Raw genomic sequence first — 19,642 nt, forward strand, 5'->3', positions numbered from 1 at the left:
CTATGCCTATCTGCTCAAAGCACTCTGAGTAGAACACCAGATGATTCTATATTTTAAATATCTAATTTGTACTGTCATCACACAATGATGTGCCGAGACAGACTTGATTTATAACGTACTAAGGAAATACCGTGCCTATTAGCATTGCAAAGGCTCTGTTACTACTGTGGTGGCAGATTGCTGTAATGTAACATTCCAAGAACAGAAAAGAATACAGTAAAACATTCTCTCTCCATTTTAAACTATGGCATCTGCTTCTAACCCTTCTCCTTACCCCTCCCCCCAATCTCTGAAGTAGCTTTCCCCACCTTGAATATTTGTAATAGAACCTGTAGGTGGTTCCAAGTTTGTGGAGTTCAGTGCTTCAGACTTAATTGCATATGATTTGAGAAGTATTTTTCTATTTTAGTCAAGATGCAGTGGGATGCAATCTGTTACTGACTAAATCAGCTACTGCACCGGTGACAATCAGATGGAGACCACTATCAGGAGAGGGATGAATTAAGATTTAGGACCAAATTCAGAAGTGATGTAAATATTGGCATAAGTGACATATAGAGGCTTAATTTAAAAGGATGAGATGGGATTGTCTAAAAAGAAAAGCAACTGACAGAAGGCTGCAAGAATAAAATTTAGGAAAGGGAGGAACCTGCTGTATCATATTCTTTTCTTAGAATCTCCAGATAGATGCTTTTACTGCTGCACTGTTCGCTCTTGTTCTCTTGGGCTGGGTCCGCACAAGAAATGTACCTGTTATTGACAATCAGAGTTGACAACTTGTGACGCTGAACCATACTGAAAATGGTTTAATGGCAAATGTCAACAGGACTAAGCTGGGTCTGGACAACAGGGTGTTCAAAACACTGTTTATGTCTCTACGACACTAGGGCATCTGCCAGCAAATTTAAGTTTAATTAACAAGGCCTTCATGTAGGAGTCACAGGTAGAGTGGGGGATAGGATACAACCTCCATTCTCAAAAGGAAAAAAGAACCTCCTTCATACACCATGTACACTATATATGCTGTTATGTCCAAATACATAGCTCCTTTCTACCTGATAGATAAGCAAAAGTATACCAGGGCACTAGCAAATATTTATTTTGGATTCCTCCACTCCCCTATCTGTCAGCAGTTAAGCTGTTTTTGCCTTTGGGTCTGAGTTTTTTGGTGTTCCTAGACTGTTCTGTGTTGGCTCATCCAGGAAACGGACATGCCACAGATCCTGATTTAGGTAAAACAAGGTATATGTTTATTCAGATATAACACAGAGGAGACGGAGGAGGAGAAGAGTCCCTGCCTGGGTCATGACTGCCAGAAGGCACTGCTTGCAAAATTGCAGAGCAAGAGAGAGGCCCATGGAAAAGCCACAGAGAAGTCAGTTTCTAAAAGAGACAGACACCTTAAATATACTGCCACTAAACCTTCCCTCCTAGTATTATGGCAAAGTGAGGAATTATACTAACCAAACCAAACATCTGGAACCCTGTTTTTGTGGGTCTGCCCCTCTCCAACCTAAAGTCCCTGCTTTGTTTAACACGGAAATACTTTTTTTCTATTATGTTCTTTGAAATGGAAGACAAGGATGCCCTCTTCAGACTAACAGACAGTATTTCCTCCAATGAAACGTCTTGATTCTACATTGATTAAATCAAACAAAACGTATCTATTTTAAGTATAGCAGAGAAAACTACATACAGAAAAGTTAAATGTGAAACATTAAGTCCAGAAGTTTCAGAAGGACTCTGTCCACACCCACACTTGGGGCCAGATTTTCAGAAGAGCTCAGCTGCCATTTAATTGATGCACTTGGCTTGGTTTTGGTGGAGCAAGTGTGATGAGAAATGCCAGTTGGTTACTCCAAGGCAAACCTGGGTAAATCTTACTTTCAGGGCTTCACAGCCTGAGGTTATGATGGCAATATCTTGCTTTCATATGTTGCCTTCCACAGCACAAGATTCCAAAGTACTTTACCAACTGCATACCATTAAAATTAAGCCACCTCTGGCAGGTAAGCAATCAACTGGCACACATAGCAGCAAGGAGGAAGGGGGAAATTTTTTTGGCTGTCACTGGCTCATGCCTGTTATGGATAATTGCCAGGGATTTTGAGGATCTGATTCTGTTTTCATTAAGTGAATGATCACTTTGATATTGACTACAATGGGAGTCGGATCCAGGTCCATTTATGCCCATGTAGACCAGATAGAACCATGACTTTCAAAGGCCTAATCTGAAAGACCCTTACTCAATATACTGTGAGTAATTAAACTGACCTATATTAGAAGGAGGAAGAGCAGCATTAACTTTGCTAGGAACAGGGAGGTTAGCTGACCATTGCAGCCATTTAAAGCTCCCATTAAGGTGCCTGTGACAAAGTGACATTCTGCTCCTGTCTTCTGCTCTGTCTACACAGATTGAGACCTTCAGTCATTAAACACTGCAGTGCAGTTTGTTTACATTTGCTCTTCTCACCATCTTGCTGATCCACACACCATGTTATTTACAGTTCTAGTTTCTCCTCAGTTCTCTGAGGAGGGGGGAGAAAAGAGCTCTCTACCTGGAGATCATTCTGACTCTCCTAGCCTGCCTCTCTACCCCCACACTTCTTTCCTGTACCTTCTTATGCCTCCTATGTTAATGGGCCAATTTGCTTGTTAGTCCTTCCCCAGCCCATTCTAATCCACTGATTAGGCCCCATCAGGTCCATTGTGGGGGGAATTAATGGGTGTTTAAATAACAAGTGTGCTGGCTCAGGTATTGGTTCCCAGCACTCTGTAACAGGGTCCCTGCAAAGGGTCTGATCCTGCATCTTTTGCATAACCAAAACTCCCATGGATTTCAGTTATATACTGCAGACTTCCATGGAAATTACAGGTGCTGAGCACGTCTTAGACTTAGGGGGACCCTATTTGTGGATTAATGTGGTGCGGAGGATAGAGTACTCAGGAGATCTGGACTGTATGCCCAGCTCTGCCACTAGCCTGCTGGTTGACCTTGGGCAAGTCACTTTACCTCCCTGTGCCTCAGTTTCCTCATGCTTAAAATAGTGATAATGATACTGACCTCCTTTGTAGAACGCTATGAGAGCTATGTGTTATCATCTTCCAATCAGGAATGGGCATAAACTGCCAAATCTGGAGGTGGATTTAAAATACGCCAATATTCTGAGCTATTTGGATATGAGGTTTTAGTTTGGGCTCTTCCTAGCTTCTGTTGTAAGCATTGTTTATTTACCAACTAAAGTCAATCAGAGCTGTGAGTGCTCAGCACCTAGCAGGGCCAGATTAATTACACACACTGCTGGCGGGCTAGAGGGAATTTTGGAGGACCACATCTTTGCAATAATTGTGACACATGGTCAGAAAAGGTCAAGCAGCTCTCAGGCTAATCGACCCAGGTTTGACTTTTAGAGACGTTAGAAAAGTACGTAAATGGTAATTAGGGCCATTCCATGTTAGATTGGCTAGAACTTTGAAATGCAAACCAGTATTGTTGGAAAATTAGAGGTGATACTAATTGTATGTGTTTATATCTTGTTAGATGTTAGCCATGTAAACAGACAGTTCCTGTCTATTACTATAGCTGTTGATTCAGAGATCAAAAAGAAATATTAACATTTCTTGGGTGAAATAATGTCATTGTCTATATGTCTCTTTTAAAGTTTGTGGTGAACTGACTGGTGATGTTTAGGAAATAGAAGATTACTTCAAAGCCTATTGTTCACCCAGGACTGCATGTCAAGAGGCTGCTAGAAAACTGTATATAGTAACTCCTCACTTAATGTCCTAGTTATGTTATTAAAAATGGAACTTTAAGTGAAACGATGCTATGCAAATCCAATTTCCCCATAAAGAATTAATGTAAGTAGGGTGGGGTTAGGTTCCATGGAATTTTTTTCAGACAAAAGACATTATATACATATACAGTACAAGTTTTAAATAATTGAAAAAACAATTTAATACTGTACTTACCAGTGATGATTGTGAAGCTTGGCTGAGGTGGGGCATAGCAGGATCGGGGCACAGGGGCTTGCCCTGCTCCGCTCACCGGGCATTCCAGTCGGGGTGTAGGGGCTTGCCCTGTTCCACCCACCTGGGGCTCCTGCCAGGGAATGGGGTCGCTGTGTGGGGGCTTTCCCCATTCCACCCGCCCAGCATTCCTGCCAGGGACTGGGCAAGCCCCCACACCCTGACCCCACTCCCTGGCAGGAGCACAGGATGGGTGGAATGGGGCAAGGTCCCATGCCCTCACCCCGCTGCCTGGCTGGAACGCCTGGCAGGTGGAGCGGGACAGCCCCCGTGCCCCGACCCAGTCTCCAGCAGGAGCACTGGGCGGGCAGAGCAGGGCGGGAACCAAACAACGTTATAAGGGAACATTGCAGGACTTTAAAAGAGTATGTTCTCTATTAGGTAAGTGACCTAATAATGAAACAACGTAAACCAGGAGGACGTTAAGTGAGGAGTTACTGTAAAGACTCTTGGGACCTGATCCTTTCATCTCAGATCTGCTTGATGCTTTATGCAGGGGAAGCTTGAATCGTAAGACTGAGATCTCCACTCCCATCTGGATCACCCTGATTATGAACATTGGACTATAATCTTTGGACTAATTCTGGATGAACTCTTTGCAACTACAAAGCTCACCATCTCTATTATGAATCTGATCTCAGAACTTCACTCACGTCTGTAGGTATAATGATCTTTTAACCAATACACTCTCTCTGTTGTTTTTAAATAAATTTTTGTTTAGTTAATAAGAATTGGCTGTACGCGTGTATTTGGGTAAGATCTGAAATATTCACTAACTTGGGAGGTAATGTGCCCGATCCTTTGGGATTGGTAGAACTTTCTTGTATGATAAATAAGATTTTCGGTAATCCCCATCATATTTGACTTGGGTGTCTGGGTGGAAGTGCAAGGCTAGGTTTCTAGAAGGGAAGTGTGTTTGGGCTTCTGGGTAACCAGTAAGGTACTGCAGAAGCTGATTTGTGCTGGCTTGGTAAATCTAAGTATTGGAATAGCCACCAGTTTTGAGGATTGTCTGCCCCATTCTTTGCAGTTTGCCGTAACTGAGTAACCTCAGTGTGGCTCTCTGGGACCCCAGGCACAATAATTCAGGACACTGCCTTGAAAATGTGCAGCTATTTTGGAAACTGTGTGCGACAAATCAGAAGTTACATAACTAAAGACTTAGAGCAGCTCTAGTTTTTCCTCTTGTACCAAGATAAATGTGAAGAGAAAAATAGTATCTCTTCTGGCATGTTGATGTTTTAAAATCCAGTCTGCTGCACAGCAGACGGTCGTACGTGCTCTTGAAATGTAGGATTTTATTCAAGTGTGTATCATTCTACAAATACATTTTTCAAGCAGCCCAATTTTAAAAATGTGTTACAATTTAAAAAAAAAATTACCTGATAGATTCGAAATCACTTCCAGCTCTGGTGACTCACATCAGCTGGGGGCTGTATATGACGCATCTGTTCAGACAATTAGGAGCTTAGCAGCAACAGAAGTCCAATGAAAGGAAAATGCTGCCCACTAGAGACCCAGATCAGCAGTGCAGTCTTAGAAAACGATCAGATATATTGCACTAATTTCAAGTCACTTTGTAGCACTGGGGTGGAGGGACCAGGACTTGGGATGGGGAAGGAATTGTTCCAGGGAAGAGGAACTTGGGATAGGAGCAAGTCTCCCTTGGCTTGACTCTCCTGGCGCAAACATTCCCTCCTCCTTCAGGGACAGGGCTTCAGCCTAGCCTACCTATTAACTACCGGTTTTATGTTAGTACCCATCATAGTAGGCAAACATATAGCAAACACTCAGCCTCTGCCCCAGAGAGCTTACAATCAACGAGGCTACAAAACAGGCTAAGGGGATACAACATAAAACAAGACCCAGTTCTGAGTCCCCTTACTCGCTTTAAGCAGTGCTTGTCCTGTGAGAAAGCTAAATCAATAGGACAGCTCATGGAGTAGGGTACTACTCACTAGGAATAAAGGTGGCAGACTGGCTCAGAGTGATCAGTGGGCAAGTACTCATCTCATTAGCGCTATGGCCTTTTTTTTTTAACCTTATCTTTAATTTCTAAGGGGGTGGGGTTTGGGGGATGTCACTGGAGGTTGAAGTTGGGGAGAGGCGGAATTCTGGAAGTAAGAGAGAGTTCAGTGGATAACAGAAGAGGGAAGTTGAGGAGGGTTCAGGTGGACAGATAAGGAGAGTGGGGGGGGGAAGCATAAATGGGTGGGTAGAGAGAGGTTCCTGAAGAATTGCAGTAACAGGAGCAGGGCCAGGAAGAGGACAAAGAACTAATGGCAATACAGCAACTGAAGGAGAAAACAAAATCAGAGTCCAAGTCTCAGAAGTAAGAGACAGATTAGCTCAGGAGGCTGTGAAATAAAGTGGCCACTGGAGTATCCCCAGAATACAGGCTATGCCCACCGTCATGAGCCCGCTCCAGCTTGTGTCACTCTGTACGCAGGTGCTGCCCTCACTCCCACCGGCATCCTCCTGCATCCACAGTGTCCTCTGCTCTCCTCTCATTTTCACCAGACAAAGCCACATCTGGTGCTAGGTCCCTACTGGACAGGGAAAATGCTCCATAAAACTAGCACTGTCCAGCTTTAAACAAAAGAGTGGCCTCTCTTTGGAGGAAGCTCCTCCTGGCTGGTATGATTACTTTTCTCTGTGGGTGGATAGTCTATTAGCTGCAGGGCCCCAGGCAGATCCTTCTGTCTGAAAGGCCCTCACCTGTAGCTGGTGCTGGAAACTCTGAGGAAGAATCCTTCCCAGCCTGGAGGGCCTGGGGCACATAAGGACTAAGAAAGAAGTGGCACAGAGTTACACACAGCTGTGAGGCTAGTTCATCAATGCTGTAAAATAGGATAGAAGCTGTTACAGCTGGATTTCATTATTTTTAATTTCGTCAATCTCGATAGTGTAAATATTGTAGACACGCAAAGCAGACAATGAGAGAGAAACACTGAATCATACAGCTAACAAGTTAGAATCATACTTGGTATCACTGGGCTTGGTAGAATTCTCTTGCAGTGATTTCCATAGAGCCCACAATTCCCACAGCCTTCTGGTAAGTGATACCAGGCATGGACAACAGGCAATTCTGCATTGCCTCAGAGCATAGACCACAGAGCATGCTGCAATGAAAGGTGTCAGGCAGAAGAAAGAAGCTGCAGGAAAAACTGATACTACTATAATGCAGCTAACCAAGCGTGGCAAAAGGGCAGACTTACATTTCTAGCAATAAAATTAGGAAAAACAATAAGAATCATCTGGAGCTGACCTCACCATTCCATGGCCTTTGCATGGATTTTGGGTATGAACAGAAGTGGTTGCAACTTGAGTGCTAGTGTCATTAGCAAACTTGGGGCCCAAGAAAGACTCCCATTGACTTTAGGGGGCTTCAACTCAAACCATCAGTCATCTTCTCCTGCAACCTATTAGACTTGTACTGCTGACCTTTGCAGGGAATCTGTGACCATGATGGGGACTATGGACTTGATTTCTACTGTCAGAGATTAAGAGAGATTACCCCGCTCAACAAAGCCTGGATGTGGCTTAGAAAGAGCCAGTAGTATGGACAAGAAAAATCACATGATGGCAAAAGTTACGACAGCTCTTATGGAAGAATTGCACAAACATGCTTCTATTTTTAAGGGAGGCCTATGCAGCATTAAAGGTGTCGCTGTAAAGCTGATCATTACAGCAGGCTGTCAGATCAAATGTTGCAAAGCTATGCTATGTGCCAGGGCAAAGGCCAAAGTGGACGTAGGCTAATCAAGACGGGGTTCCATCATGCAGAGGAAAACAGGTACCCCCTTCCATTGTTTGTTTAGACAAGATGACACCATCAGAAAGTGTGGAGATTTCAGAGTGCCTCGAAATCCAAGGCCAAATTCATTCCCAGTAGGTAGTTTTTTGTGCTACTGTGTATCAATCTATGTATGGCAACTAATCAGTCCATGAAAATCACTTAAATGGAAAATCCATAGTACTAGAGGTGAGTTACAGTAGCAGTGTTGAGGAGCAAGTGCACCCTATCCCCTCTTCATAGCAAGGGAAGGGGTGTTATATCCCCACAGCTGAGTCTACCTGACCGCCCTTTGCCTCAGGGCTGCAGGGCCTAGTGGCCAGAGTTAATACGGCTGCCCTTCTGCACAGGTTGCATGTCCTAGTGGCCTCTGGGGAATAGGCCACAACCTGGGGTGGGGGGAGGTGGCTGGGGTAGGGAGACCCGGGTTCTCTCTACTCCACTAGGCCCCAGCCCAGGGCCCACTCAGAGGTGAGTGTGCTCACCACTGGGTCAGCGGTGATCAAACCAAAACACGCTGTCTTAGTTCCTGGTCCTACAACCGAATTAATGGCTAGTCCCCCTGGGCTACTTCCTACCCTTTCTTGCAGTGGCATTGTCCACAAGTCTCCTTTGTCTCCAGCCTGTGGAGCTTCCAATGGTTCTGTCCACAGATAGCTTAGTGGTCACCTGGGTCTCAGTGAGCTTGGCCTCCGCAGTCTGGGGCTCCGGCAGCTCCCAGGTGGGAGCCTGCAATGTGTCCTCTCTCCTCGGCAGTTTGCCCTGACTGAGCTGGGTTACTCCCTTTTATACTGGCACTCCAGTTGGAGCATGCCCTGCAAAGGTGAAGGGGCTTGGCTTCCTCTGCCCAGAGTACAGGGTCCACCCCTCCTTGTCCAGTGTGGGACAAATGCACCCCATCATACAGAGTAATACTGAAAAGTATTACGCTGACATATTTAGAGATTTACAAATACATTAAATATGGATTCCATTTCCATAATTAATGCACTATAAGTTGTGCTGATTACTATTACTATAAATACACTGTTCCTATTTTGTACAATAAGGTACTTGGAAACCCTCATACTTTTTAATGTCAGTTTATGCAAAAGCTCATCTTTCCATTTCCTTGTACTTGTCAACCTAGAAATCCATTTTGTATGCTGCTGATTTGCAAACAAGTAATAAATCCTGCACATTGTGTGAAATAAGAGAGACAATTTAACAAAGTTTTAACAAAACTACATCCAGCAATTGGAGAAAGTAATAATTTATGTAGATAATTTAAGGATAGATAGACATATGAGACTTAGGCAAACAAGCAATCATCTTAACACACTGATAAATCAGTTCTACTAGCCTAATCCTCCTCTTACTGACTCTAAGGCCTTGTCTACACTACAAGACTATTTTGAATCAACTTAGTTCGAATTTGTGGATTCGACCTTATGAAGTCGAATTTGTGTATCCATACTAAATACACTAATTCGAATTTCTGAGTCCACATTCACGGGGCCAGCGTCGACTTTGGAAGCGGTGCACTGTGGGAAGCTATCCCACAGTTCCCGCAGTCCCCGCTGCCCATTGGAATGCTGGGTAGAGCCCCCAATGCCTGCTGGGGGGAGAAATGTGTCGAGGGTGGTTTTGGGTAAGTGTCGTCATTGAACCGTCAATCACAACCTCCCTCCCTCCCTCCTTGAAAGCGCCTGCGGGCAATCTGTTCATGCACTTTTCTGGTCAGTGACAGCGCGGACGCCACAGCACTGCAAGCATGGAGCCCGCTGCGATCATCGCCGTTTTCTCCTCCTCGCACTTTATTGTCCACCTCTTCCACAGTCAGCTGCTGAGAAATTGGGCCACTTTTCAATGGTGCTGCAAGCACTGGGGGACCATAGGGGACGTTTTACAAACATCAACGTCGGGTGGCCGGGCAAGGTTCATGATGTGTGTGTTTTCAGGAACTGTGGGCTGCTCAGACGCCTGCAGGAAGGTAGCTTCTTCCCGGACCACGAAATAACTGTTGTGGATGTGCAGATGCCTATAGTCATCCTCGGGGACCCAGCCTGCCCGCTAATGCACTTGCTCATGAAGCCCTATACAGGCGCCTGGGACAGCGACAAGGAACTCTTCAAATACCAGCGAGCAGCGAGCAGCGTGACCTGTGACTGTTCAGTTTCTTTACAGAGAAGCTGAACCTGCCCCTGTTTCTTTACCCAGTTACTGTTGACTCTCCTCTTCGGTTACATACCCCGTTCACCCCGTTACCCCCACTTCCAGCACACGTGTAAAAATAAAATACATGTCCCATTATTACTTAACAAAGGTTTCTTTATTCATGACTTTTCGTGAAAGGGTTGAAACCGGGACGCAGGCTGTGCTGGGTAGGGTGTGCGGTGATGTAAAGACCGCCTCTAAACTCAAGGAATGACAGGCTCCTGCTCCTAGAGCGGTCTGCAGTGCCGGAATGCTTCTTTCAACGGAGCCTGCCATTCCTCTTTATGGAATTCTGTGTGCGGGCGGATATGTGACCTTGTGGTGGAGGAGGACGGATACAGATTCCTCAGCTGCGTGACTCAGCGGTCCAGGACAAGGACCGCTGTATAAGATCTGTAACCGCCCTCCCCTGCTGCAAAGTCACATCTCCCCCGCCCACACAGATCATGGAAACCACCTCCAAAAACCGACCAGGGTGCCTACTGACTGCACCGTGTGTGTGACCCGCTGCTGATCCTGCCCCCGTGTCTGTACCTGGACAAATGCAATGAAATTATCAACTGGCTGGACAAGAATCAGACTGCTGAGAAAGAAGAGTTTGAACATCAACAGAAGGAGCTGGAGAAGGTTTGCAACCCCATCATCACCAAGCTGTACCAAAGTGCAGGAGGAATGCCTGGTGGCATGCCTGGTGGATTCCCTGGTGGTGGAGCTGCCCCATCTGGGGGGGGCCTCATCTGGACCAACCATTGAGGAGGTGGATTAAATGCACTGGAAGCAGCATTCCGCAGCTGGATATTGCTTAGAATTTGAAGGACTCAAGGCTGGGTGCAGTGGCAGTCTAAAAAAAATTCCATATTTGAGCTGCTGTATAAATTGTTTCTGGGCATTTTAGGCATTCTAAATACTTGAACATGTGCACAGGAGCCGGAAGGTGAACACCATTGCACTTTATCAGTACTGTAAACATGTCCTATGCAATTAACCACCCCCTTCCCCACGCCCCCCATTCAAACACAGTCTTCTTTGAAAAAACATAACGGAAACAGTAATTAACAGCAAAGCATTTTTATTAATTAAGTAGACAGTTAGGGGATGGGACTGGGATTGGGACTACTGTGAGTGTGGAAGTGAAGGACTTCGGCAAATGTAGGGTATGAGAGCTTTTGGGTACTTGAGCACTGTGCTGTGGTGCAGTGACAGTATTCACGTCCCTGGCCACCCCTCCTCCTGATTACTTTCGGTGAGGGGGGTATGGGACTTTGTGGCAGGGGAGTGCGGTTGCAGATACACTGCAGGGTGTCTCTGTCCTCCTGCGGTCCTGCAGAACATCCACAAGGCGCCTGAGCGTGTCCGTTTGCTCCCTCACTAGTCCAAGCAGCGTTTCAGTCGCCTGCTTGTCTTCCTCATGCCACCTCTCCTCCCGTTCGCTGTGTGAGCGCTGGCACAGAGAGACGGTCTCCCTCCACTGGCTCTGCTGGTCCGCCTCTGCTAGGTAGCAGCCCATACGTTCCTCGAACATCTTGTCCCTTGTCTTTTTCTTTCGCCGCCTAATCTTTGCCAGCCTCTGCGAGGGGGATGCTGTGGCAGGTCTGGAGACAGTGGAAGCTGTGAGATGGGAAACAGGGAGTGAATTCCTTGCAAAGATACATTTTGGCGAACAATTAACTGAGTCTAGGCTGTCTCTGTGAATTCTGGGTTGAGACCCCTGTGCCTGCTGGGGCACAAATCATTTTCGCGGTGGATTCTGGGTAAATGTCGCCAGTCATTCCTTCCTCCGGGAAAGCAACGGCAGACAATCATTTCAAGCCCGTTTTCCCAGAATTGCCCTGGCATACGCCATAGCGTGGCAACCATGGACACTGTTTTGCCTTTTGTGTATGTCACCGTATGTGTACTAGATGCCGCTGACAGAGGCGGGCCAGCAGCGCTACACAGCAGCATGCTTTTGCTTTTGCATGACAGCAGAGATGGTTACCAGCCATATTGTACCATCAACCATACCATAAATTGGTAATAAGATGGTAATAAGATGGGCATGGTTACCTGTCCTTTTGCACTGCACCATTTGCTGCTGTCATAAGTGCCCCTGGCCGAGCAGCCAGGGGCGCAAAAGCAAAAACTGGGAATGACTCCCTGAGTCAATCCCTCCTTTTTGGTATCTAAAAATAGAATCAGTCCTGCCTAGATAATGGGCAAGTGTACTAGAGAACCACTGTATCATAGAACCAGAGAGCACAGCTGCTCTGTGTCCGATCCTGCATAAATTATGAGCTGTATGCTATTCACAGGGGGTGCTCCTGCAACAACACCACCTGTTCATTCCGTTCTTACCCCAGCCTTCCTGGGCTACCATACCATTGTCCCCCCACTTGTGTGATGAAGTAATAAAGAATGCAGGAATAAGACACAGTGACTTGTTTGTGAGAAATCACTAGAAGGAAGCCTCCAGCTGCAATGATAGTCCAGGCAGGACATTAAGGAGTGTGGATGAAGGAGCCCATCATCCCTCTGCTAGTCCAGGGGCAATTGAATCTTTTATTTACAATGAAGGGTGGGGGCTGATGGAGCTCAGCCCCCTGTTGCAATGATGAGGACGGTTACCAGCCATATTGTACCATCAGCCATCAAAAATTAGGGACAGGCGCCCTTGATCGACCTTACTGATACTAGTCGGCATGGTTACCAGCCCTTTTGCACTGCCCCATGTGCCAAGAGGCTGATGATGAGGACGGATTTCCATCTTTTTGTACCATCAGCCATCCATAGCGTGGGGGGAGCAAGGATGTTGGTGTTGAGTGCTGCACCATCGCGTCTATCTGCAGCATTCAGTAAAGATAGGGTGACATGTAAAAGAGTCAACAGAGGATTGTTTTCACTTCTGGTGGTGGGTGGGGTGTGTGCGCAAATTGCCGAACTATGCACTGACCCACCGCAGACACTGTGTTTGACCCTAGAAGCATTTGGAGCTCATCCAAGAATGCAAATACTTTTCGGAGACAGCAGGAACTGTGGGATACCTTGCGTCCTCATTCCCCCCTCCCTCCATGAGCGTCCATTATATTCTTTGGCTTTCCGTTACGCTCGTCACGCAGCTGCGTGCTGAGTCTGTGCTATGCCGTCTGTCCGTAGATTTTTTAAAAATACTTTGGACCAGGCGTAACATTACAGTAATTACCCTAATTAGATGCAGGAGTCTCCGAGCGAGATCACCCTGAGGAGGGTCACTGAAGGAGATAGAGAGCACATGCTGCGTGAAAGCTAGCACGAACCAGGGCCCGATGCAGCCGTGCTCAGGGAGACAGTGCTCCCTGAGTTCCTCATGAAAGCCTTGCGCGGAAAACTATGCTACCACGGAGCACCCAATAAGGCAGCTCTCCCCAGGAACCTCCTGCTGATGCTTTTCGATTAACGCAAGGAGAGCTTCGAGGAGATCTCCAAGGATGATTTCTGTTCTATCCCCATATCTAGAGAGACCTCCTTTTCACACAGTTAAGATTCCTGTTATATTAAGAATAAAAGTTAACATGGTTACAGCACTTACCGACTGCTCCTTCCCCTGATTCAGGGTCCGGGTTAATGGCCGGGGAGGGTTGTTGGGGGATCTCCGTGACGGTGATGAATAGATCCTGGCTGTCGGGGAAACCAGCGTTGTAAGCGCTCTCGCCTGCCTCGTCCTCCACAAACCCTTCCTCATCTTCCCCGTCCGCGAACATCACCGAGGAACTGGCCGTCGACACTGTCCCATCGTCAGAGTCCACGGTCACTGGTGGGGCAGTGGTGGCAGGCTCCGTAGCGTCCGTTTGCCGCTTTGATTTTTCGGTAGCCTTGTCTGGGGTCCTTGATTTTCACGCGGCGCTGCGTTGCATCCCGCCTGTATCCTCTGTCTCTCATGGCTTTGGAGACCTTCTCGTAGGTCTTCGCATTCTCTGTTTTGGAGCGCAGCTCCGAAAGCACAGACTCCTCGCCCCACACACCGATCAGATCCAAGAGTTCCCAGTCAGTCTATGCTGGGTCCCTCTTTCTATTCACAGATAACATGAACTCCTGTGCTGGAGAGCTCTGCATCGTTGCAGGTGCTGCGGAGCTCGCCCCGATGTCCAGCCAGGACGTCAGATTCAAAGTGCCCAGACAGGAAAATGAATTCAAATTTTCCCGGGTCATTTCCTGTGTGGCTGGTCAGAGAATCCAAGCTTGGACTGCTGTCCAGAGCGTCAACAGAGTGGTGCACTGTGGGATAGCTCCCGGAGCTACTAAGTTCGATTTGCATTCACACCTAGCCTAATTCGAGCTAGCCATGTCGAATTTAGCGTTACTCCACCTGCCGGGGTGGAGTACCAAATTCGAACTAAAGAGCCCTCTAGTTCGAATTAAATGGCTTCCTGGTGTGGACGGTTGAGCGGTTAGTTCGAATTAACGCTGCTAAATTCGAATTAAAGTCCTAGTGTAGACCAGGCCTAATATAAACCAAGAGTAACTCCATTGAAGTAAACGGAGTTACATCAGTTTGAGTGAGAGGAGACTCAACCCCCAAAAGTGTATTTCTCTGAGAAACAACATGCAAGATTCTATAATAATAAATCACTATGCAGAGGTGTATCTGTCTCTAAAGAGGAAAAAATCCTGTTAAAATGTGCTGTGTGGTAGTCCAAAGTTTCTGACAACATTATTGAAATGCATTAGAGAGAGGAAAAACATCATATACAAATCTGTCAATACAAATATGCTGGCCCATTGGGATAATGAGTAGAAAAGAATGGCAAAACATTGTACAAAAAGTTACATGATATTTGAGGCTGTAGGAAAAACAGTGAATAGAGCTATGCGAAAAATCAGAATTGCCATCCCACGGGGAATCCCAATCTTTCTTTATTTGTTTTCATCTTGAATCAGGGTGAAAAGGCAACACCTCAACATTTGTTATGGAATGAAAATTTCTGAAAAAAGTTTCAATTCATGAATGTGTAAATGTTTTGTTTCAGGGCAGTTCGACACTAATTTGTGTCTGCCTGAGCTGCCGCAGTGCCTCACAGGAGTTGTAGAACGAGGGCATGAGACAGCCAACATACCATATGGGCCAGGGTCTCTGGCCAGAGTATATTTCCCATGATATGCCACAATCATCGGACTCTCATGATGCACATCTGTGGCCCAGTCAGAAGGAAGACTGTGGTGCATCATGGGAGATATACTTTGGCCAAGGAACCCATCTCATAAGGGAGAATGGAGGCATCATTCAAACATTGTCAAACTAAATTAAGAAAAAGTGAGGAAAAAAACTAACGTTGGTTGCTTTTCAAGTTATCTTCTATAAAGCATGTCTTTCCTTTTACCTGTTGTAACTTTAGTTCCAATTTAGACTATTACATAAAGCTAAAGACTTCTTAGAAACTGAAAACAAGTCTAAATTTATCCATCTGTAATAGCATTATGATTTTCTGGCATGTGGGTGGGTGCAAATTTGCCTTTTGTACTGTCATGTCTCATGTGAAACCTTTTCTTCTGGGATTCCTAAAGTGACAAGAGAGAAGGAGCTCCTCTCCTTTAGAAAATAAATACATGAAAATGAAGAGAAGGTCTGACATGTCTTAAGAGAATGACAAACAGCCCTGCAGGTTGAAATTCTCTGCTCTTCACAGAATAGGTGCAGCATAGGTATTGGCCAAGGTAAGGTATAGGTAAGCTCAGGGGCGGCTCTAGGCACCAGCGGGCCAAGCACCCGCTTGGGGCGGCATCCTAGGGAGGGCGTCATTTGGCTCCGGTTGAGCTCCCGCCGGCATGCCTGCGGCAGGTCCACCGGAGCCGGGACGAGCGGACCTGCGCGGTCATGCCTGCGGCGGGTCCCGTCTTCCCGCGGCTCCGGTTGAGCTCCCGCAGGCATGACTGCGGCAGGTCCGCTCGTCCGCGGCTCCGGTGGAGCTCCCGCAGGCATGCCGGCGGGAGCTCAACCGGAGCCAAATACCGCCCTCCCCAGGATGCCGGAGCCGCGGGAAGAGGGGACCCGCCGCGGGACTGGGGAAGGGCGGCGCAGCGCTCCGCGCTGCTTGGGGCAGCCTGATTTGTAGAGCCGCCCCTGGGTAAGCTTCCCTCACAGGAAGGTCCAGATTATCCCACTGATGTTTAAGCAGAACTCCCCTTCGATATCAGTAGGGTGTTCTGATGGAAATGATGTCAGTACAATACAATTATTAACCTACAAATGTGCCCAATTTGAGAGTACCACCTCTAATAAGGGTGTCTCTTCACTAGGAGAAAAAAATGTGTTCTTAACTTAAGAAACACAAGGTAATATCCTAATGAAGAAAAGGCTGTTTGTAGTTTTCACATCACTTAGCAGTCCTAATTAAAGACTATGAGAGCACCATGGGTTTACCTCAACCAGCTAATGCATATAAAATCTACCAACTGCCTTGCCTCCACTAGGATTTTACCTCTTGTCAGTTAACACAAGTTAAGTACATGCCTTTACTCCTAGTGAAGATAAGGCCTAAAGGTGAGGGAGGGAGGGCATGTCTACGCAGTGAGTTGGTGCACAGTGAGCCAGAGTATGAATCTACAGCCCAACCAGCTTGCTAGGAACTAACTTGCAATGGGAAGACTGCTACAGTAAAGGTCCCAGAGCATGGTTTAGCATATCTTGCAAATAGCCTGGCTTGCCATATACTAACTCACCATGTAGACAAGACCTGTATCTATCCTCATTCAGTCCTTGTCATCTTTGAGTCTACCAGACTATGATAGTGTTTTTGTGTCATGGTCAGCAGGAACTGGACTGAGCCTCACTAATTCAGCTCACCTTGGTAATAATTTGGGATTACTTCTTCTTTGTACTGGACTTTGAACAACTTGACTCAGAGGTGAAGAGCCCCTATGATCTATACCAGTCCCCTGTGAGTCTTCCAGTCTGGCCCTCACAAATTGCCAAATTCACTTTAATTCTAGTTCCACTATACAGAATAGTTCCATAACATTATTTGTCACATTTCCCAACACTCTCAGGAAAAGGAGTCTAATTTCTAAATCCCTGTCATAAACTGTGACTTTAGATGGAACACAGTAGCCAGTAGATTGAGAAATGTAAGTTTTTTTGGAACTGGTTGTAGAAAATATTCCCAAACATATTGATTTAAATGGTATGGCCCATGGTTAAGGCTAACCATCTGCCAACACTGTATGCAGGATCTGAACCCACAGCACTTTGCAGGATTGAGTCCAAGTACAGGAAGATCAACTGCACTAGAAAGAAAAAAAAGTTCTGAAGATAAAGTGTGTTAGAGGGGGAAAAAGTAGCATATTTTAAAAAGGTGAAAAAATGATAGAAAATTAGTTTTAGGGAGAAACTGACATTTGAAGAGTGAAAAAAAGATGCCTCAAGATTCATTATACTGTATTAGGATGTCAATTTTATTTTTCTATATTTTAAACCTTTAAAAGTGCCAAAAGCATGAGGTAGATGCCTGATTAGAATTCAAAGTACTGTAAATAAATTACGTATATAGAACAAAGGGAGGTGGACAGAAAAAAAAAAGGAAACTATAAAATACAATTATTACGGTCCTTTTAGAATCATCATCTTCTAGGAAGTTTGCTCGATTCAGGCTTTGGAATCTATTCTTTAATGATTATTTGATTGTTTCCAGCTCCCCAGTAGCCCACTTTTCCCAACATTTGACTGGAGATAGAGGTCACATCCCCTTCTAAAACCCTATCCTCTTAGGACATGGGTCAGGGGAAAGGGACTAATTCCTCCTCCATATACCTCCTCCCTTTGGCCCCCGTGTTCCATTGAGGAAAAAGAACTAACATGTCAACTAGATACACTAAATGGGAGCATGCAATCATTTTTCAAGTATTTGGGTGAAGAAGGAGACAAGTGGTATCAAAAACAGGAGAAGTAAAGGCGGTGGAACTGAACCCATAGTTTTTCTATAGAGAGCCCGGCTAGAAAAAGCTCAGTCACACCCAGGAGCAATGCCATGTTATGAGCTGCAGTACATGGAACTCGGCAGCTACACACTTTTGCAGTATTACAGAATGTTAAACTTAAGACAGCTGGATAAATAATATTTAGAGATTTAATCAGAACAATACTGGTCTGCTTTAAGCCGTAAGATTTGTATCTTTTTTCTCTACATTCTACCAATATGTTAGTGTTATGAGCCTGATGCAAAGCCCACTGAAGTCAGTGGGAATCTTTCCATTGAATTCAATGAACCTTGGATCAGGCCTTAAGAGAACTGTAACTCAACTACAGATAAGACTTATGATAAATACTACACAGGTGTTTGGGAGCTGTTGTGTGTCAACTTCAAACACCCGCACATATGTTGTTTACTAAGTATTTCAGTGAACATCTGGAATTCTGAAGTTACACAAAAACAAAAAGTGTTTGAAAAATATTATTGTAGATCTGATGAAAAACTCCACTTAAGTCCTTTTTTATTTGGTGAAGATTTGTGTGCCTTACCACGGTTATTAAAATTCACTGGCTTGTTGTGGGTGAGACAGACCTAAAGAGAAACTGTGAGGGTTTTTTTAAAAAATAAAAGTCTCCAGAAGCAGTATGATACGCCCGGAAACCAACATCGTTCCCTTCTTTAAAATGTCCTAGCATTGAGCTGCACAACTATTCTTGTGATACTGCCTCTAGAGGTGAAACAGTAGTTCAGTCCTCCGGTCTAGTCAATTCCAATCCTCTCTGCAGAAAGAAGCAACTAGCTTTCAATTTGTGATGGTATCTTTTGGGATGTGAACACCTATGTCGTGGTGGACTGGACTAAGACCTTCAAGTCACTTTAGATAGGTCACTAAGCACTATCAGAAAACTATGACTTTCAGTCATTAGTAAATGCACATATTCACATATCTATAGGAGAGTGTGGGGAAGGGAAAATACTGAGACTAACAATTATACAGCAAAGTTATACACCTTCTAGAGATCTTGGGCGTTTCACTCACTGTGGTCACTGTCCAAAAGCAGTTTCTGTATAAGAAATCCTTCTTACACAGCTGGTTCCCTGCTGCAGTGTGCTGATATAAACAGATACACACTCATTTGATGACACACATCCATTATAAATGCATTTTGGGATTAATTAATTATGGGAATCACAGTAATTTGCAATTGCATGGATAATGGTTGGTGTGATCAGGGTGGTGGTATAGGGGTCTCCTGTCTCGTGGCCTCACTTCAAGCAGCGGCAGTCCTGTCTAGGTGGCTAACATTCAGGCGGGGTAGGGGAACCCAGGACCTCCCACTCCATCAGGTTCCAACCCAGGGCCCCGTGAGACTGATTCGGCTGCTCATCCATCTCTGTATGGCGTCAGCCCTCAGTCAGTTTCCCGGGTCTCTTCCTACTTCTGTCCATACCCCATCCAGCTGCTGCCCGTCTCTGGGGGATGTCACCTTCTGAGCTTCCACTCCCCATCCCAGTTGCTAGGTGTTGTAGCTCTCCTGCTTGCCAGCTTGATGCGGGCTCAGCTCTTGTCCTCCTCTGTAGCTCCCAGGGCACATTTTCCTCCCTGGCTTGCCAGCCCCAGACTGAGCTGCCTGGCTAGCTTTTAAACCCTGCCTCCAACCCAAGCATGCTCAGCAAGGGGATAGAGGAAGAGCCCCCTTAG

General features: G+C 45.7%; 1 protein-coding gene across 3 annotated transcripts in view; it reads right to left on the reverse strand.

Moving 5' to 3' along the window:
• LOC120408463 overlaps nt 1-19,642 on the reverse strand; it is a 148,702-nt gene that overhangs the window by 21,216 nt on the left and 107,844 nt on the right. Inside the window, exon 7 of one of the 3 annotated variants that reach the window (XM_039545430.1) lies at nt 5,412-5,477. The exons of the other annotated variants lie outside the window; for them this stretch is intronic. The gene's annotated coding sequence lies outside the window, so the exon portion shown is untranslated. The remainder of the gene's footprint in view (nt 1-5,411; nt 5,478-19,642) is intronic. 3 annotated transcript variants of the gene reach the window in all.

This window comes from Mauremys reevesii, linkage group 1 (assembly GCF_016161935.1).
Source record: "Mauremys reevesii isolate NIE-2019 linkage group 1, ASM1616193v1, whole genome shotgun sequence".
NCBI classification, from domain to species: Eukaryota; Metazoa; Chordata; order Testudines; family Geoemydidae; genus Mauremys; species Mauremys reevesii.